Source organism: Populus euphratica, unplaced genomic scaffold (assembly GCF_000495115.2).
Source record: "Populus euphratica unplaced genomic scaffold, PopEup_1.0 scaffold3451.1, whole genome shotgun sequence".
In the NCBI taxonomy this organism is placed as follows: Eukaryota; Viridiplantae; Streptophyta; class Magnoliopsida; order Malpighiales; family Salicaceae; genus Populus; species Populus euphratica.
The window spans coordinates 1,966-6,849 of record NW_011503269.1 but is presented as its reverse complement, the minus strand read 5'-3'; the positions used below and the strand labels follow the sequence as shown (position 1 = coordinate 6,849).

The window sequence follows — 4,884 nt, the reverse complement described above, 5'->3', positions numbered from 1 at the left end:
TAGTTAACATTTTATAAATTATTTCAAATAAAATAAGTAACAATAAAAAAAATAAGAACTAAATTTGATAGATAAAAAATTTCAATAAAAAAAATGATAAGAGAAAAAAAATAACAATTATAAAAATAAGGATTAAAGTTAATATAAAAATTAAATTTTAAGAGATAAAATTAAAAAATAAATATTCAAAACAAAATATATATAACAATTAAAAGTTTGAGGATTAAATTTGATATAATTAACAAATAATATAACATTTCTAAATTTTTCACAACTTCCGGAAAGTGTTTTTCGTTTAAATTTTTTAGGAAAATACTTTCTTAGAAACTAAGTCAAATTTTTCTTTGACTGGAAAGTATTTTTCATTAACTAATTTTTTTAATAATAAATAAACATAAAAAAATTAAAATTTTTTTTCTTCTTGAAAAGTAGTTTTCCAAACACAGACATGACTTTAATTAACAGATAAGAAAGAATCACGACATGAGACATGATGAGTCACAAAACATCAAGCATGATCAGGCATCACTCTTTTAAGGAATGTGACTGGTTGTGATTCTTCTGGGGCAAGCTTGTCAAAAGCAACCTAGTTTCCCTCCTTATCATAAACATGGCACACTGTCATTATTGTCTTCAAACGCAATTCCGTGTAGCCTCATTCATATACTGTTAACATGATGGGTAAAACCTAGGTTAAGGTTCATGCATGTGTTCTATACAAGTACCATTATTAATAGAAAGATAGTTCATTCATGATTCTCATAAACAAAATATATGAAACTGTATTGATTGATCATACCTTTCCCCAGTTTTCTTGAAGAGATTTATCAGCCACCCTTAGATTATAGTGTGGTATCCTTGCTGAAACATGAGGGGATATGTGCACATTGATATCATGGCAAAGGATCTCAATCCTGTGAAGTGGGAGAACAGCACTTCACTAACTGACTATCGATGGCAACTATTTTATTACAAACTGCAGCTCCAGGAAACAAACATTTTAAATCATGGCAAACTGCATTGATCTGAAGCAAGTCCAGGCCTATGATAGAGTCTTAGCTCACAAATAATGATTTTATACATCAGTTCTATCGACTTGCTAAGCATTTTGTTTGAAGACAGCTTCGGAACTTTCCTAACATGAGGTCATTATGTGTGGTATCGAGAAGGAACACATTATTAAATGACAGTCGATGAAAAAATCTGCAACTTCCCATAGTTGAAAAACTTCTAGGCCAGGCGAGCAAGTATTTGGATGCTTTTAGAAGGAGAATCAAACAACAGACTTCAAAAGTTTGAAAGATTATGGAATTAAATCTAACCGATCTACCATCTGATTTCATCAGTTCCTAGACTACATCCTGTGTCAAGAGCAAGAGACTAACAAGAATGGAAACACCCAGGGCAGAGAAGACATATTAGCAACAGGGGGAATCACAATGAATTGTTCCACTAAGCTGGGCCTGAGCTACATTCCACTCGTCCGAAGATCTGAAAGGAATGTGAGGAGCCGTATGATGCACCATTGTGAAAGTACTCATCTACAGAAGTCAAGAAAACCAAACTAATATGACACAAAGATGGATAAAGTTTAATTTATCAATCAAGTCTATCATTTTTTCAGAAAAAACTAAAATCCAGCAGATAACCAAGTCAAAGCATTGAGCCATAGTAAAAACACATGAAACTCTGCAGTTATGCATAATGCACTACTAATTTTTCTCAATTGCGAAATGGGCTGACCAGTTAGAGGTAACAACAAACTCAATCATGAAGTTCCAGGCACAAGAGCATAAATTGCAGTGAAGGAAATCAATGTGCTGGGAACGAAGAGTTATCACAACTCCCTGCACAAAGCATGTGTTATTTTGTGAGGAAAGCAATACTTGTTAACTTCTAAGAAATACCTATGGAAGTAACCTGCTTGGGCATTGAGATTTCAGGGTTTGATGCCTATAATGCATTCTGGTTAATGATTTCATGTCAACATGATGACAGCATGCCGAGATTAACGAAGGAAAGAGAGCAAATGAATTTAAAAGAACTGCGGTGGATATTGGAGAAGTGCAATGCTGAATCATACAATCGACGAAGACCCAGCAACTAGCATACACAAAAGCGATAGCCTAACCATGGCATTAACCAGAACTTGATCCATCCCATGATCCCTGCTTTATAGATAATCAAAGGCCATCCGATTGCCATAAACCCAAAAACACATGCCAAACTTATCCTCACCCTTTGGAATTGATTTTCTGAATTTTTTAAAATCGAAATGCCATATCAACCTGTTTGGAAGATTAAAGATTTTAGGAAAACTGAATATAAAATTGGAGTAAGCGCATAAAGCTCAAAAAGTTACAGGCTCTGATATGATAATTAATATCATAACAGTGAGCTATAGACATCCAAGGCCGAAATGGGGCCATATCCAAATATAATTGCCTTGCGTAAAACAGGAGAGGAATCAAACTCCTCTTTCAGGATGCCAAGCTGTATCTTCCACTAACCTATAAGTAGAAGATGAAGCAGGAGAAGTGGCAATTTAGAAAGCTTAGACGAGAAACCAACTTTTTTGTCAACAATTTTAATAAAAGCAAGAACCAGACAGATACCAAGCAAAGAAATAATCATAAGCCAGGTGCAAATACATGTACGCAATAACAAAAATTCAACATTTTCCACTGCTCCATGCTTCAAAGAATGGTGAAAAACAGATAGCACTGATAAGCGAATATGGAGCATTTCCTCTTCATTTATGCTACTCAGTTTGTCATTAGAAATGGTGACGTCCAAATAAAGCATTCCTTCCCAACATGACGAAGAGGTAGCTACTGGAATGATTGGGAGAAACGAAATGGAATTTACTTCCACAAATATAAATGATTCACTAAGGAGTATCAACCATACATGTTTGTTTTCGCATGATGCCAGTCGTGCTTTAACCTCCATGGCTCGTATGTGTAGATTAACGGCAGAAAGGCCAGAGTTCCCACAATGTCTTCCACCAATTTGTTCTTTGAAAATGATTTGCGAGCACAATCATGGCCTATAACAAAGAACTTCATTGGGAGAGAAGCTAAATTAAGAAAGGTTGGCGGAGATGAGGAGCTGATAATACTTATAACATGTTGGCAAAAGAAACAAGATTAAGGATATGTAAAGAAAAGATGCATAGAGAACTGACCCCAGTAGCTGCAGTCCCTGTCCATGCCCAAGCAATGGGAAGTAGATACCATGAGGCCTTTAAAATCATAAAGAGCCCCAATTCATATGAAGTGACTGTTATTAGAACTGCCTTCCATGCTTTCACATTATCAATCTCAAACACCTTACGACCAAAATTTGAAACAGAAAGAGAAGAATAAGGAAATTGGTACTAGAGTTGCAATTTTTTTTCAAAGCTCGTGCCCATGAAAGAATCAACAATAGCTCTTTGCTTGAAGGCATTGGAGGCCATTGCCTGGTTATAAATAAATTAAAGGCTACCAGCCAGTTATGATAGCATACCCCACAGAAACAGAATCAAGATCAGGAAGACGCGAACAGAGTCCCCTGATAAGGCAACTTTTTGAATGAAATGGCTGCTCTTAAACTTCGAACTTGCAAGAAGCAGAGAGGGACAGGGCCTTCCAGATTATCCCCATCAGCAAACCTTCTAAGCTTTCTGGGTTTCTGGGTTCATTAAGTTACTCTGTAATCTTATAAGTGACATTTGAAGTTGGCATTAAAAAGGTTGGCATCAAAAAGTGAAGCATCATTCAACATTCCATGGCATAATCCCTGGTCACCAGAACATGTGTAAAGTGCAGTTATTTAAGCAGATAATTGACATAACGAGACAACTAAACTTATTGCAGGTCTGCAAGACTGACATCAGTTCAAAATTCCCCTAGGTTCTCAGATTGAAATTTCTAAAATAGCGGACCATGTTCTAAGCAAACAGCATAGGCAAGTTGGATGCATTAATGTAGCTGATTCTTAGAAAATTCTGCCTTTTTAGGGAGCGTATCAAGGACATCCTTTAATGTAACGTTGCCAGGGAGTGGTTCTCCAATTTTCCTGAAGCCATAACTTTCTGCCAAATGTTTCCTAAACTCCGCACTGTCTGCGAAAGATGGTGCCGCTGGAACAGACACAGTTTGTACAGTTCTAGTACTTCTTATGGGAACCAACCATTTCTTGTGCTTCTCGCCCTTCACGAGAAGCCTGTCCCTTGTTGAATGCTGGATACCTGTCCATCAAAAGAAGCTGGGATTATAAGTTGGTGATATCAATAACAGGAAAGGTATTGAATGCATTGATAGTCTAGTCTACAGGAGTATAAGGCCAGTACTGATTCGAAAGGTAAAGCATTGTCTACAGTTCTATATGCATAGCAGAAGCCAATAGTGAGATGCTCAAAAGAATTGTTCATAAATACTACCTGGATAGACGTTCTAAAATTAGAACAAACAATATAACCCTATCTGAAACAGGCTATACAACCCTAAAAAGGTTGGTTTTTCATGTTGAGATAGCGGTAAAGAAATGGATAAGTTAACTTCTCATAAACACAGTGAGAATATGATGGTTTTACAGGAAGCGAATATGCAGGAATCACAGAACGTAGACTCACAGTAAACTAACCAAATTGAATAAATGAGCATGCATGGAGCATTTGCAAAATTCACACCACCAGCTTCAAACTTGAATGAAATTTGAAAGCACATCATGTGTAAAACGTCTGAAAACTTCAAGTCCAATAATTAAGTAAATTAATTTGTAGCCCTCCACTATTCATTACTTTTCAAGCTTTGTTTCAAGTTTCCTGGGCTTAAACATTTTCCTTTCCACTCTTTTCATCAACCGAGGGTGAAAGAGATTCCAATCCAATTAAGTGAT

At 36.1% G+C, this 4,884-nt stretch overlaps 1 pseudogene; it reads right to left on the bottom strand.

The window, feature by feature from the left end:
- Positions 1–1,418: 1,418 nt before the first annotated feature.
- LOC105119743 (omega-6 fatty acid desaturase, chloroplastic-like) lies at positions 1,419–4,417 on the bottom strand (annotated as a pseudogene).
- Positions 4,418–4,884: the final 467 nt, after the last annotated feature.